The 16,402-nt window shown below is 47.1% G+C and overlaps 1 pseudogene; it reads right to left on the bottom strand.

Annotated features, from left to right (window-relative positions):
* Positions 1 to 3,398: 3,398 nt before the first annotated feature.
* LOC102545642 (alpha/beta hydrolase domain-containing protein 17A-like) lies at positions 3,399 to 16,190 on the bottom strand (annotated as a pseudogene).
* Positions 16,191 to 16,402: the final 212 nt, after the last annotated feature.

Genomic DNA, 16,402 nt, shown 5'->3' with positions numbered 1-16,402 from the left:
TGTTTTATAAAACTCTATAAAGATCCAGTAAAACATTAAAAAAAGAATAAATGCTAACTTTCCCCATATGACATCACCAGAAAAGCTTCTGGTAATTACAGAACCATGTATTACTGTCAACAAAATAAAAGAGAACCCCACAACAGCTGCCACCTCCCGAGGGGTGTCCTTATTTTGTTCCAACCTCATTCACACTGCAGGTACCACCTGACACAATGAAATCCATTTACTGTGCTCGTAGCCAAGGTATATCATAGTCAAGTAAAAATGACATATATGACATTAAAAGTTTCAGATACTACAAGGCTTAGAGCACCTTGTAACAATAGGTCTGTGCTTCCTTTTCCTGTGTGTTATGCACATTCTAATAAATATGGCTTCCTTTTCTAAAAAGATAGGGATAATCTAATTACAGATAATGAATCAAAGAATCACAAACTGCCTCAATATAATTTGAATAAGGTCCAAGTTGGCAGAGTAGTAATACTCTACAATCTTGTGTCAGAGTGCCTGCATGTTAGACATGCCCAGAGAATCTAAATTTTTTTATACATAAAGGGATTTTAAATAGAAGTTAAAATAGAACTAAAGTAAATGTATATTGATTCACTCTCCTTCTCACATTCTGGATGGTCAAGGTAGTATTCACTGCCTCGACTTCCACTTACCTAGGTAATTTACACAATAACGTGTAGAAGTCCTCATTAACAAGCTCAGTACCAATTACCTGAGTCCTCCAACACTTAGATGCCAAGAATTCTACATGATAAGAAATAAGTCAAGAATGTTATCATCAGGACTATGCAATTAACCTCCCTGGCTTCCTTTTAATATATGAAATATGCCAAACTCTTCCCTTCTTTGGACCTTCTTGTATTTTGTTGTCTTTGCCTGGAATAAGCTTATGCTCAACCCTTTCAGTGACTGGATCCTTGTCATCCATCAGCTTTCAGTTTAGTAAGTATCTCATCTTGGGCAGCCACCCCCAGGGCAGCCAGCTAGGTTTCTGAACTTCCTGCAACAGAGCATTTTCTCCATAGCACTGTGATAATAGCAATTTAGAATGACTGCTTATGCGCTGGCATACCTACCTGTTGGCTACCTCCCTGACTAGAAGGTAAGCACTAAGTGGACAGGAACTTGGTCGGTTTTGCTCATCACTTTATAACCAGCTTCCAGTACGATGCCTCACTTACAGCAAATGTTGAGTGGATGTTGTTAAATACACCACTAAACAACAATTTTCTAACTCATCTTGCCAACCCTGTTGCCATTCTTACTGCCTAATTATTGTCTGCCTTTCTAGGAACATTCCCAGAAAAAGCTTTGTTCATACTGTTGCTCCCTAACTCCTCTCTAATTGTCCAAAACAGATCCAGCCCTCAAGGTGGTTCAGTTCCAACCCTTTCTGTGAAGCCATCCCTGAGTATTTTGACACATACTCTCCTTTCTTGGATTTCCAAAAACAACCATCATTGCTATTATTTATGACTATTGTGGGTAATTATTTTGTTAGGCGTTTTGCCATCTAGTCTCAATCCTTTGGTGCTAGAGATAGGTCTTCTCTCTTTTTATTTGTCCTAGTGCCAGGCATAGTGCCTGATGAACTGTAGGGGGTCCAAGATGTTGGGGGATTGGCTGATATAATGATAATCAAACAGACTCTTCCTTTGAAGCTCTAAAGCCTGTTGGAGGAAAGAGCCATCCCTCTCCATGTGCCTTCCCTATATCATTCAAACTGGCCACATGCCTGGCGTTTTGCTGGCCAGTGAATGTGGATGGCTGGGCACTTTTCTGGGCATTTTTCAGAGACTCTTAGGGCATTTTTCAACTCTTAGGATGATGTTGCTTAAGAGTCTGAGCTGTGTAGTGCTCAGGCGGAGAGCCAGGTCAGAGAGCTTCCAGTTCCAACCATGCTGCCTTCCAGTCACTGGCCTCCTGGTCATTCAAAACCAGCCTGCAATTGCACACCAAATACCGTACTAGGGAGGGTGAGTGGAGGTAGGGGTTAGGGATGAGCAGAAATCTTATGGCCAGCACAGTGCCATCTAAGGAAAAAGATAGCCTCCCCTCTGCACAGACAAGAAGAGCTTCCTCTCTCAGCTGCACTCCAGGAGAGAAGGGGATGTGAGGTTCCTGGCATCACAAGTCATTGACTTATGGTGGTAGCATTCTAAAAGGTGGGTTACACAGTCAGGCTCAGCTGTACCTCAGACTGATATGTGTTCAGAAGGGCTGACAGTACTCTCTTGTGTTTTGTTTACTCTTCCTGCCTTGAGAGATATGTACAGAGCATGATCTCTATTGTTACATTAGTGAGAATGAAAGTATGAAGACGTTAAGGGAATTATCTGAACTCATACATACAGGGAACTGGGGACAAAACACACATTTTCTGTCTCACAGCTTTATATTTTGTATCAAACACTAGCTTATGTTTGGCTAACTTCCACGAGGACTAGGAAGATAATATGGAAAATTTAAGCATTCTGGGTGGAAGGAGGGACATTGCTCCAGTTTCTGTAGTTCCCTAAGTGCATAAGCTTTAGGTATTAGTAAATTAACACATTGAAAAATCTATATCAGAACACCATACAAATACATTAAAAAATTATGTCTCATTACACAGTAATTAAATTGAGCAGTCACCTTGTCAGAATCACCCATGAGAGACTCCATAAGGGAAGCCAATGACAAATGCACTGTTACCTGTGGGGAGTGGTGTAAAAAGCAAAATTCACAAAAATCAGTTTCACCAAGGACAGGCTATAGATAACGTTACAGATGAATGCTAAATACTACACGATAGGAGCTGTCTGATTAAGGTTGGCTCTTCCTCTGTTTTATTAAATTACCATCTCCATGTCTTAGCCTGCTTCTTACACACTATTATCTTGTCCTTTGAGTATCTGACAAATGTCTCCTCATTTATCCACATATGTGGTACGATCCTCCTCTCATGCTCTTAGATTTTCTCACTGTTACACTCTTACCACTGTTCTGCAGTCTTCCCAGTGCTCCTTTGTGGGTGATACCTTACGTAGAGCCTTGCGTGTGTCTCTCTTACATCTTATTATCCTTTTATTTGCATTCAGGTTTACTCAACTAGGTTTTTTTCCTTTTATGTTATTTTATTTTATTATTATTCTAAAATTTTTAAATCCTTAATTTCCACTTTCACGTTCTTCTATCGTTCTGTTTCCAAAAGGAAATGAGAGCATAGCTCCGTCGCCTGTACATTGTCCACGGTCCCTGGGCTGGGGTAGGTCCCGACTCCTGCCAGCCGGTTGCTTCGAGGGTGTGGAGCACCCGGGGGCTCACATGCAGCCCCCCGGGAACGGCGCGGGGTCCTGGCGCCCCCTCCTTACTGCTGAGGTCTGGGTGTGGCTGGGCGGCCGCTAGGCTAGGCGCGCCGGCTGGGGCAGCTCCTGGGAGATGCAGCAGTGCAGGCGCTCCAGGTTCTGGCTGTGGAGCTGGATGTCGTTGTGCCCGGAGGCCCCCACCCACAGAGGCTTCACGGCCTTGGGGCAGCGCTCGTAGAGCGCCAGCCCGTGCGAGAAGTCGGCCACCTCGTCTTCCAACCCGTGGATGATGAGCACCGGCGACGTCAGCTTGGGCCCCTTCTCCATGCTGTGCGGTCTGGGAGTCACGTTAGGCCTCCGCGCCCCACCCCCGCTGAGGCCCCGCCCCCTGGGTCCCCGCCCCGCGCTCACTTGGGGAACGCGTCTAAGTAGTAGGTCTTCTTGGTGTCGGGGAAGGCGATGCGCATGCCCGAGGTGCAGCACCACCATGGCGCACTCATAGCGTGAAGCCAGGTCCACGGCGGGCACCGTGCGGATGCTCTGCCCCTACAGGATGTTGCTGTCCCGGCTGATGCCGTACCTGGCAGCGGTGGGGGCAGGATCAGCTGGGACACAACGCGCGCACACCCCTCCCACTGCCCGCCCTCCTGGGGCAGTCCCCTATTCTCCACGCTTAGGCTCGGCCCAGGACCCTCCCCTGACCCCCAACCCCAACACCAAGGAGGCGGTCGGACCAATACAGGAGGTAGAACCCAGATAGGTGTGAGGGGAGCTGGCCGACAGCCACCCCACTCTGACGTTTCTTAGAGAGTATCTACTTGATCACACCTGGGCAGTGCACCTGTAAGGGCCCCACCCGCTCCTCCTGGTCATCCAGCTGTCCCCACCCCTACACATGCCTGACCAGGGCCACATGCAGAACCTGCTTGGGACTTTCCTGTCTCTGCTGTTCTGAACTGGACAGCCCTTCCTGGTCGCACTGGAAGGGGGCGTGTCTTCCAGCAGCCCTCACCCCCACCCTCATCCACCCTCTTCGCAAGCTGTGGGGTGGCGATTGGAGGCAGCTGTATCCTCTGATGCCTCAGCGAGTTTGCAACCCCTCAGTGTCCCCATACCCAGTTAGGTTAGTACAACACAGGTGAGCAGGAACAACGGCTCCTGAGGGAAAATGGGTGGCCGCCACTTCCTTCTCTGGGCCCCTCCCCTACCAGTGGCCAGGTCCTGGGGCCCACCCGCCACCCCAAGCTCCCCTAGCCCCACACCAGCACGGCTGATCCAGCACCATACCACCAGGTGCTCCTTCCTGACCACACGAGGACCATTCACCACCTTCCAGTGCTGGAGGTCTCTGTGGCCTTCCTCCCACACACCCATGACCCTGATCCCAAAGGAGCCTCTCCTCTCAGTGGCCAGGGAAGGGCTGTATCTCACCTGGGCAGCCAGACTGTCCATCTCCCTGTCCACCCAGGGGCCATCTGCAGTGTTCCTGTCCTCTGGCCCAAACCCCCAGACAAACCTCCAGGCCTCGGGGATGCCATTTGGTCTTGTGCCCACTACCCTGGCTGTTCCTCCCAGGCCGGCTCTCTGGTTCACTGTGAGCACCGCTGTGCCAAGCCCTGGCCCAGTCCAATCACCCAGCTCCAGGCAGGGACCCCCAGCTGCAACCTGGCCATCTCCACCTGGACAAACGTGGCAGGTGCCGGATAGTTTGGCTCTTCCAGGCCTCCCCAGCCCCGGATCATGGCCCGGGCCCAAGCCTCCCTCCCTCCTGCTTATTCTCAGCTGTTGGGGCTGAGGGATTTGGTCTCTGGAGGTCAAGGCTGGTAGAAGGACCAACAGATGGAACTCAGAACTCTCATCCCTATGTGGGGTGTGATTCTGCAGTGACCCCCCCCGAGCCAGCGGCGACAGGCTGAAGCAGCCGAGGTTGGACACATACCTGCACCATGCCACCCAGCACAGGTCCCCACTGCCAGGGGACCCCACTCTTAGGGCCTGCATCAGGGACTGCTAGGGCATCACTATGGCACCAGGGACCCCGCCTCCCCAGGGCAGGTGGGCTTTGGTCCTGGCACGGGCTGGTCACTCCAGTGGGCCAGGCAGGGCAGAGCTGGGGCAGCCAGCCCTGTGGAGGCAGAGGGCACAGTCTCCAGGAGGGTGGGGGCTGGGTGCGTCTCCCTCTAGAGCAGCCCGGGGCGCAGGGCCACACTCTGCACCCTGCACATGCTGGTTGAGACGGAGCCACTGTGCTTCGGTGAGTGAGCACAGGGGTGGAAGAGTCCGCCTGGGTCTGCATGACCAGGGTGGTGGGGTCCAGGGAAGGATGTGTAGACCAGACCACAATGGCCCTGTCTTGAGTTAGGCCCGTGGGTGTGTGCTGGACACCGTGCCCGCGGAGGACCCAGCTTCTGCTCGCTGACCTCCCACCAGCCACCAGTTCTGTGCTGGGTACTAAGCTGCCCAAGGGAGCCTTCCAGGCCCAGAGGAGCCCTGCCCTTAGGATGTGACCATGATCCATTACCAGCACCTGACACAGAGGCCCTGCCCCACCTACCCCGCCCCCAAGAGCTACCACAGCCTGGTTGGGGGGTGGGGCTGAGCCCTTTCACACAGGCCTCACACACCACCTCCTGAACTGGGAGGGGCCTACACCCACCCCTCTCCATCCAAGTGGAGCCTCCACTCCTATGGAGACCAGTGCCAGGCCCTGTCACCGCCTCCGCTCAGGCAAGGGGCTCCCAGGAGGGGCCAGCCCCAGGGACGCTTGAAGCCCGCCCACCCACCGCCCCGCACTTGGCTGTCACCACACAGAGAACACACAAGGCCAGGCCTTGCCCTGTGGCCCAGGGTGGCCACAAACAGGCTCCCTTTCCTACAGGCCCACCCCCTTGGGCTTCCTCCCTCCCCAAGGAAGCCAGCCTGAGTGCCTGAGGGGCGCACCTTGCAACCACCTGGTTACACCTGGTCTGGTCACCTGTAAGGCAATGCTTGCCTGCCCTCCCCTAACCCGCTGCAGTGCAGAGCTCACCTGGTGCGCAGGGCCTGCTGGGCAGCATAGATGTCAGCATGGAGGCTCGGCTCGGAGGGCTTGCCCGCGCTCACACTGCAGCTGGAGTGGACCTAGGAGGTCAGTGCTTTGTTTTCTGGGGGGAGATAATTAGGCTTATTTATTTATTATTATATTTAACAGAGGTACTGGGGATTGAACCCAGGACCTCGTGCATGCTAAGCACGGGCTCTACCCCTGAGTTACAATTTACTTCCTAGTATTCCATATCCAAATCAAACAGCATATCGTAAGAGAAGTCTTACTGCTTGGTAACTTGCAGGTTAACTGTTCTCACGTTGCTGACTGCAGAATAAAATAAAATTCTGACCCTGTTGGGAGACATGTGACAAGCCTTGCGTCTCTAAGGCAACTTCTGGATTCTACATGCTAAATTCCAATACTTGTGACACAAGTTAAAATTCTCAGATGGTCAGAAAAAAAGACTACATCTCGAAGGGCGCTTTTTCACAAAAATAAGACAGAAATGAAAATTGTATTTCTCCTCATTTATTGAAATGTAAACACAAACATGGCAAACTTTTTCTGAAGAAGATTTTTAAAATTTAAAACATTTCAGCCTAAAGAAGTCCATTTCTATATGGGCACAACACCTCCAATTCACACTTTATAAATCTCCTACATGTAGAAGAGCTATTGGTCTATGAGGAATTTACTCTTTCCTGGCTCATCAAAGGTGGAAAATAGGGTTTAAGGAAGAAAAAAAGAAAAAGGCCCAACAAATTTACACACACACACCCACACTTCCACACTACTGTTTGTAACAAATCTTCCATAGCAAGCAAGTCTCTAGATAGACCTGTGTCACCAAGGCAAAAAATAAAACAAAAACTACTGTTTTTTGTCATGCTATCCCTATTCAAATAAAAAAAAAAAGTCTGTGAAAATGTCCATACCCTGTTAAGGTGCAAAGCAAGTAGCAAGCCATTTGGTTGTACGTGCATTGGGATATTTCAATATAAACAGAAGATTAAAAAACTGAGTTTTGGGGGAGGCTGTAGCTCAGTGGCAGAGCACATGCTTAGCATGCACGAGGTCTCAGGTTCAATCCCCAGTGCCTCCATTAAATAAACAAACAAACATAATTACCTCTTCCTCCCCAAAAAGAAACCGATTAACTCAATAAATAAGCTGAGTTCTTTGCGGGCAGGAAGCACTGAGTAGACACAACTCAACACCAGACAGAAGGCGACCTTGCATGAAGTGAAGCACGTGGTTACTTCCTCCCCTGACATCTCTGTTTTCCCCACATAGTTGGAGAACCACGGACCCTAGTTAACAGGGGCGAGTGAAGACTCCAGGCACTAGTGACCCCCAGTGGGGTTGGTGTACATGGTGGCCCCGCATGAGGGTAAGTTGTCATTGACACTATGCAGTGACAGCAGAAAGCAAAATAAATTTAGTGTCTTTTGTAAAACTATAAAATTCTCAACAGCTGTCCAGTCTGCGCTGCCTGCACCAGGCTGGATGGTGCCCACAGCCCCACCGGGGCCATGACATCATCTGGTCACCACGCTGCTGTTTTCAGCATCGTGACCGTGTGATGAGGAGACAGAAGTTGGAAGGAACCGTAGCCAGGGCAGCAGCAGCAAAACCAGCATTCATGTCCCTGAGGGGACGAGAGAAAAGGAAATAACTAAGCCACCACTAACCGGTGTGTGCCCTCTTCTCTGCCCACTTCTTCCCAGGAGGACGGCTTTGTTGTCTGGCAGCTGTCACTCCTGGGGTTTTTTGGGCATTACTACGGGTGATGGCTCAGGGGCTGCGGGTGTGGGGCTGGGGCACCGTCAGATGGGTTCTCCCTCGAAAAAGGAAGAGATGGGAAGGAGATTAGAGTGGTGAGGGGTCCTGGGGCTGAGTTTAAAAAGCATGAGTGCGGTTGGGGGGAGAGCGAGGCTTTTTAGAGAAGTTATGTCCTGTTTTTTGGAATCTCTCTGTGGAGAGAGTTGCTCTTGACCACTGTTCCTTCATCCACGACTGCACGGTTTGCTGTTAGGATGTACCCTCGGCTGCTGTAAATTTCTGTTCATTCCAGTTATGTCTGTTTTTAGACAAAGTGCAAGCACCTTGTCTTTAACTTTCAAGGAGTTTGTCATTTCACACCAGAGGACCTTCACACCAGGCAACTTTATGTGAAACACATGTGGAGCCCCCAACAGTCACCAATTAGTGACTGGAATGCAAAATAATTGACACAACGAGGGAAATGCGCTCTGCTCTCATATCTGAAGGAAGACAAAGCAAAGTGAAACAGCAAGAATAAAATTATGTGGTTTGAAATCAAAATGATAATTTCTTGAAGCTTAAACAAATGGTTCGTTTAAAATAATTCCACTTCTTGTAAAAGTAAAAACTTCTGAAAGGTGAGATTGAGAAATTTGGAAGGAGACTGTGGGCCACAGGGGAAAAGGCTGTGCAATGAAGAGCATTCATAAGGCACCAGGATTTTCATCCTCCCCCCACAGCAGTAACTCCAGAGGGACTATTTCTGCAGAGGCAAATTTGGAAACTAATTACAGGTTTTGGAGATAATACGGTAGAAGCATGCTCTGTCAGAAATGAAAGAATATATATGTAGATTAATCAGTCAAAATCCCTCATTTTACAAAAGAGGAAACGGAGCTATTCATTATTTGAAGTCTTGGAAGAGCTCTTAATTCTACCTTCTTTGTTCTTAATCTATACTAGTTGCTCCTGGTACAAAGTTTTGACACATATTCTTTCTGTTCTAGAATATCTTACCTAGGCTTACAGAGACAAGGTCCTACAGAGAATAAAAATTATTTTTCAGAAAATCTGCACCTTCTTCCCAAACTTCTCAGTGCAAAATGTTCTCAGACTGGGAGAAAATGTTAAATTTAGAAAAATGTCTAATTATTCACTTGAATAAAGCTATCAAGATGTTTTTTCACACAATTGTAATATAAAATAATTTCAAACCTTAGGTTTTTTTCTGATTCAAAAACATTATACACCTAAAAATTTTGAGAAAGAGTAAAACTTTATGGAGAAAAGTAAGCGAAAATCATTTAGCATCCAACAATATGTTTTGGTGATGTTTCTCAAATTATTATTACATTTACTGGAATAATTTTCAATATACAGGTTTGTAACCTATTCTATCATCTAAACATTATTTTAGGACTTTTTTCTATGCTGTTTAATATTCCATTTACTTCAATAACTGCATAAAATTTGATCATATGTCTATATCTGTGTGTGTGTGTGTTACTTCTGCCACCATCATTTAGTCCACTGATTTGTCATGATGTATACACATGGTCGGCTTTAAACATTTTTACATGAAATCTTTTCTCTAAATTTTAAGGAATTATTTCCTTAGGAGATATGCCTAGAAATGCTCAAAATGTACTCATATTTCCAAGGGCATTATGTTTTCTAAAAACCTTTGACCAATTTATAATCTGCCACCACTGTGTGAAGCTCCAGCCTCACTTCAGGTCTGCCAGCAATGAGTTTTTTTTTTTTTTTTTTTTATGGACTTACTATGTCTACATGTCAGCTACTCTTTAAAAAAAAAAAACCTGGACAGATTTATTCCACTGAAATTGGCTCCCGTTAACTAGTATATTTAGTTGGAATAGCTAATCTGAGAATAAGCCTTCACAAAGAAATTATCCGTATCAGTTATTTTATGCCACAAAGTTATTCTCTATACCACTGGCAGGTCTAAAAATTCAAGTCGGTTTGTTCTTGCGAACTTGAAACACAATGGATCCCATAGTACATTGTTAATAAATGACAGCTCTGGCCCTGACCAAAACGTGTTGATTTAACTCCAAATGAACTGAAATAAGAGCCAGAATACGGGGAGAAAGAGGAAACGCTTCCTCCACCCTCCACCAGCGCGTTTTCTGAACAGGCTGCTTCTCTTGGGCGTCTGCTCTCCATCCCTTCCTGCTTCCCTTCGGCACATCTCAAGGGGCCCCTCCCACTCTGGGGAGGGCTGCCAAGTTCTGCGTAAGTCTGCAAACGGCCTTGGGCCGCGAGACTGGCTGTCGGCTTGGCCCACGGGGACCCTCCTTCATCCCGGGCATCTAGGCCCTGAAAGCAAGGCGTTCACTCCCCGTGCAGGTGTGAATGGCAGGAAGTCCTTCTCCTAGGACAGGTCCCAGGACAGGGCCTCTGGGGTTGGCAGGGAGCACACACTGAAGCCCCACCTGAGAGCCATGCTAGGAGGGGCCATAAATTCAAGGTGGTGACCTTTCCCATCTTACACTTTGCAGATGACCAGGCTCCAAGAGAGCAGAGGGGAGCAGGTGCCAGAGGACAACCTTGGGTCCAGGGCCAGTGGGTCCTGTCACCAAAAGCACAGCTTCCCTCCCACGTGGAGCTGTGGCAGGGCCTCCAGAACTCGGGGGAATGCAGGCACCCTCTTCCCACCTCAGGAACGCACAGAGTGGGAAATCATGCCTTCGCGAGTTCCTGGTTTGCAATTAAACCCTCAATCTGGGGATCTGCCTGGCGGCGAGCTAAGGGGATCCAAAGTCCAAATGTCCATGCCGGACCCCCGGTTGCTGGGCGGCCGCACATGGTCCCCGGGTCCCAGCCTCACATCAGGCTGCTGCCTCCCGCCTGCGCAGAAGTTGGAGGCTGGGGCGCGGGGCACAGATGTGTTCTGGGCTCCCGGCTACCAGGAGGGGCGACGACCCCCTCCCCTTCCCTGGGTGCGAGTATAGCGGGGAAGGGTGGGGGTTACAGGAGCCTGAGGGACGGCCTTTAACGGTTGGGCACTCAGGGACAGCCCTCTCCCTCTCAGTCCCGGACCGCGCCCGCCCACCCCGCGCCTCCCCGCGCCCCATCCGCGCCCGTGGAGCCCCAGGCCGGCGGTGCAGCCAGTTACCAGGGCGCGGAGAACATGACGCAGTGCGCGGCGCTCTGGATGCCGCGCGTGCCCGTGCCCGTGTACAGGTGCTTGGCGTGCGGGTCCTGCCCGTCCCCGCCATCGTCTGGGGGGGACCTGTCCGACGCTGCACCCCCCCCCACCCCCGGCTCCTGTGCCCGCGCGCCCCAGCGCCCGCTCCGGCTCAGCAGCCCCAGTAGCAGATGCGGGGCGGCCGGACCGGACCCGGGGCCGCGGCGAGAGGAGGCGCCCTGAGCTCGCGGGTATCACGGCGGGCTGGGCGCGCTCTCTCCGCGGCAGCCAGCGATGTGTTTTATAGATCGCATTATTTGACAATACCAGGCTAGAAAAGTCATAGCTTAATTAGAAAAGTCAGGTAAAGTGGAAAACAAAACACATACACATACCTATTATATAAATTTTATATAACCCTGAAATATGTTAACTTGCATCTTTTCTGATTTAGAGACGAAAGGCTTCGACTTAGCTCTTTGCTTCGTCTTTATTGCATAAACTACACCCACCCTACATCACTCTGATTTTCAGTTTTTGGGTTTTGTGTTTGTTTTTTTAGAGTGAAGCAAGAAAGCAAGGACACTTAGAAAGCAATAGGGATGCAGAAATCCTGTGACCTTTAAAGAAATTTGTGACCCTGTTTTTATGTTGTTGCCTCCAAAATGATTTTGACATACATTGCTTTACTCTTCAAAGCAGAAGTGTAATGGATTCATTCGTTGTAAAGGGGAGGGTAAGGACAGCTCTCTGGTCTTCATAACCTTTTTATTTGTTGCTGAACATTCGTTATATCCCACTATTTTTGGAGTAGAATCTCATGATGAAGTACAGTCTAAGGAAGAGGTCAGAAGTGATACCTACTAGACCACGTGTCTTTCTACTGTTGTGCACAGAGCAGAGTCTTGACTTGGGGCAAATGGCTGTTATTAGCTTTGAGTCTTTTCACACTGCAAGAAGCTTTTCCTTAGTTCTTATCACCTGTAAATACATAAAAAGCTAACTGAGAATAGATATGAGTACTATTATTTACTGCCAAAAGGCTGTCTGACATGAAATGCTGTGGAACAACAATATACACTGAAAGATCCGCTCTCCACCTGTATTGCATTGTGAAAGTCTGACAGTTCAGCAATTTGTTGCATTTGTAAGTAACCAGCTTATGTATTCTTCTCTGACATTTAAAAATATCTGTGGAGATTATACTAGCTTTAGGTGTACAACATAGTGATTCAATTCTTTTATAGGTTACAGTCCACTTAAAGTTAGTATAAAACATTGGCTACATTGCCTGTGTCGTACAGTGTACCCTGCTATCTTATTTATTTCATCCCTAGTAGCTGTGTCTCTTATCTCCTGCCCTATCATGCCCTCCCCTCCCCTCCCCCATTGGTAACCATGATTTTGTTCTCTATATCTGTGAGTCTGTTTCTGTTTTGTTATATTCAGCAGTTTGCTTGCTTTATTTTTTATATTCCACGTATGTGTGATTCTACATACAATACTTGACTTTCTCTGTCTGACTTAGTTCAGTAGGCATAATACCCTCCAGATCCATCTATACTGCCTGTTGCAAATGGCAAAGTTTCAATCTTTTCATAAATGAAAAATAGTCCAGTGTGTGTGTGTGTGTGTGTGTGTGTGTGTGTATACTTATACCACATCTTCTTTATCCATTCATTTGTTGACAGACACTTAGGTTGCGTCCATATCTTGATAACTGTAAATAAGGCTGCTATGAATACTGAGATGTGTGCATATCTTTTCCTTTTTCTCTAAATCCTGAGCAGCATTTGTTATTTGCGGTCTTACTGACTCTAGCCATTCTGACAGGTGTGAGGTGATATCCCACTGTGGTTTTGATTTGCATTTCCCTGATGACGGGTGCTGCTGAGCACCTTTTCAGTGCCTGTTGGCATCTGCTTGTCCCCTTTGGAAAAATGTCCATCAGATCTTCTGCCCATTTTATTGATTGGGTTGTTTGGGTTTAGTTGACTTTTGAGTTGTATGAGCTGCTTATATATTTCAGATATTGACCCTTTATCTATCATATAATTTGGAAATACTTTCTCCCACTCAGTAGATTGTCTTTTCATTTTGTTAATGTTTGCCTTTGCTATGCAAAATCTTTTAAGTTTATTTAGATCCCATCGTTTATTTTAGCTTTCATTTCCTTTGCTGAGGAGACAGATACCAAAAACATATTGCTGTGATATATGCCAAAGATTATCTGCCTAATGTTTGTAGGAATTGTATGGCTTCTAGTCTTATATTTAGGTCTTTAAGCCATTTTGAGTTTATTATTGTATATGCTGTGAAATGTTCTAGTTTCATTTACCTTTGGCTGTCCAGGTTTCCCAGCACCACTTAACGAAGAGACTGTCTTTTCCCCAATGAATACCCATGCTTCATTTGTCATGGATTAATTGACCAAGTGTGTGAGTTTGTTTCTGGGCTCTCCGTTCTGTTGCACTGATCTACTTCTCTGTTTTTGTGCCAGCACCAAACTTTTTTTGATGACTGTATCTTTGTAGTATAGTTTGAAGGCAGGGAGTGTGATGCTTCCAGCTTTGTTCTTTTTCTCAAGATTGCCTTGGCTCTTGAGTTTGTGTGTGTGTGTGTGTGTGTGTGTGTGTGTTTTGTTTAAATTTTAGGGTTACTTGTTCTATTCCTGTTAAAACTGTCATGAATATTTTGATAGGGATTGCATTAATTCTGTAGATTGCTTTGGGTAGTATAAATATTTTAACAGTATTAACCATTTCAATCCATGAACACTGGCTATCTTTTCATTGATTTATATCATCTTCAGTTTCCTTCATCAGTGTTTCATAGCTTTCAGAGTATAGGTCTTTTTCCTCCTTGGTTAAGTTTATTCCTAGGTGTTTTTTTGTTGTTGTTCTTCTTCTTCTGATTTTAAATGGGGTTGATTTCTTGATTTCTCTTTCTGATAGTTGATTATTTGTGTATAGAAAAGCAACAGATTTCTGTATATTAATCTTGTATCCTACAACTTTACTGAATTCATTTATTCATTTTAATAACTTTTTGGGTGGAGATTTTAGGGTTTTATACATATAGTATCATGTCATCTGTGAATAATGACAATGTTACTTCCTGCATTCCAATTTGGATACATTTTGTATTTTTTTCTTTTCTGCTCTGGCTAGCACTGTGGTCCAGTACTATGTTAAATGTAAGTGGCAAAATTGGGCATCCTTGCTCCTTGTAAGAAGTGAAAAGCTTTTGGCTTTCGACTGTTGGGTATGATGTTGGCTGTGGGTTTGTCAGCACTTTCATGTAACATGGCACTCCCCTCAGGCCTGAAAAGCTTCTGCGGAAAAATCTGCTGATGGCCTTGGGAGTTCCCTCTATGTGACTCTTTGTTTTTCTCCTGCTGCCTTTAAAATTCTCTACTTAAGTTAAATATTTACCAATTTAAATGTGACATGTCTTGGCGTGAGTCTCTTTTGGTTCATCTTGTTTTGGACTCTCTGAGATTCCTGAACCTGGAAATTTGTTTCTTTCTTCAGCTTTGGGAATTTTCAGCCATAATTTCATCAAATTCATTTTCTACACTTTTTGCCCTCTCTTCTCCTCCTGGGACCCCTGTACCACACTTGTTAGTTCACATGATGTTGTCTCAGTGGTCCCGTAAACGGTCTTCAATTTTTTTTAATTTGTTTTTCTTCTTGCTATTCTGACTGAATGATTTCCATTATTCTATATTTCAGATCAAAATATTTTTCTATTTTTCTGTATGACTTTGATGTTAATTCCTTCCAGTGTTTGTTGTTTGTTTGTTTGTTTTCAATTACTTTATTCTTCGGCTCTGACTGATTCTTCTTTATATTTTCTTTTTTTATATTTTCCTGGTTAAAATTTTCACTGTTTTCATCCATTCTTTTCCCAAATTCACTTAGCATTCTTATTACTAATGCTTTGAACTCTTTACCTGGTAGATTACTTATCTGTTTCATTTGTCGTTCCTTTCAGGGATTTATTCTTGTTCTTTTGTTTGAAAGAAATTTCTCTGTCTTCTCATTTTGTTGAGCTTACTCTGTCTTTATGAAATTAGAAGGAGCAGTGACCTCTCCTGGTACTGAAGTAGTGTCCTTGTGTGCTAGCTTCTCTCTGCAGCCTTTGGACCTGGTGGCTTTGGCGGGGAGCAGGATCTGGAGTGCGTATGGGTCACATATTCCCCTCAGGGGTGATAGCAGCTATCACCTTGGTGGGAGGTGGGGCTGGAGATGGAGGGGCTAGAGCCAGAGGCAGGTGTGAGCCAGGGCTTCTCTGCTACTCAGTGGGAGTCACAGCTTCCTGGTCCCAAGTTGCTGGAGCAGAAGTCATAAGGGTAGGGTCCAAACTGGTCCTAATCCATCTACATGCACTCTCCCCACTCCCAGCAATGGCACCTTTGCCCCCGTGGGGTGCAGGATTGGAACAAGAGGGGCTGGAGCAGACACTGGGTCCCAGCATATCAGGCAGAGCTCCAGGCTGGTCCTGATCTGCCACTCTCTAAGCTCCAGCAACAGCTGTCCTTGCCCAGTTTAGATGCAGTGCAGGGTCTCAGTCAGCCCCATCCCCTCCAAATGCTCACTCCCCTCAGTGACAGCAGCCATCACCCTAGTGGGAAGCTGCCCTGGAGCAAGAGGGGCTGGAGTGCATGCCCAGTGTGGCCAGGAGAGGTGCTGGGGCCATCCCAAGACACCAGCCAGAGCCCCGGGCAGTTTCAGTCCACTTCCTCTGCAGATTGCTCTGGAGAGTAAGCAATTGTGTGTACCCATTCTCTAAGAGCAGAGTCTAGGCTTCTTACAGCCTTCCTGTAAGTCCCAGCAGTTTTCAAACCAGCTAAGGGGACTTGCCTTCTGGTGTCGGACCCCACGGCTTGGGTGCCCAATATGTGCTTGGACCCCTCATTCTCCAGGGAGGAGTCCACGGCCATGACATCCCTCCTCTTCTGTGTCACTTGCTAGGAGTTGGGTCCCAAACTGATTGCTTCCCCTCCCTCCCCACCTGCCTCTGTGTGGATCCTTTTCTACAGCCTTGGTTCTAGAAGAGTCTTTCTGCCTGTCTCCAGTTTGTTTTCAGTGAGAGCTGCTCCACATGCAGACGTATATTTTAGTTGTGTCTGGGGGGTGGGGGGCGGTGAGCTCC

This window comes from Vicugna pacos, chromosome 36, assembly GCF_048564905.1.
Source record: "Vicugna pacos chromosome 36, VicPac4, whole genome shotgun sequence".
NCBI classification, from domain to species: domain Eukaryota; kingdom Metazoa; phylum Chordata; class Mammalia; order Artiodactyla; family Camelidae; genus Vicugna; species Vicugna pacos.
This window is presented reverse-complemented; position numbering and strand designations above follow the sequence as displayed.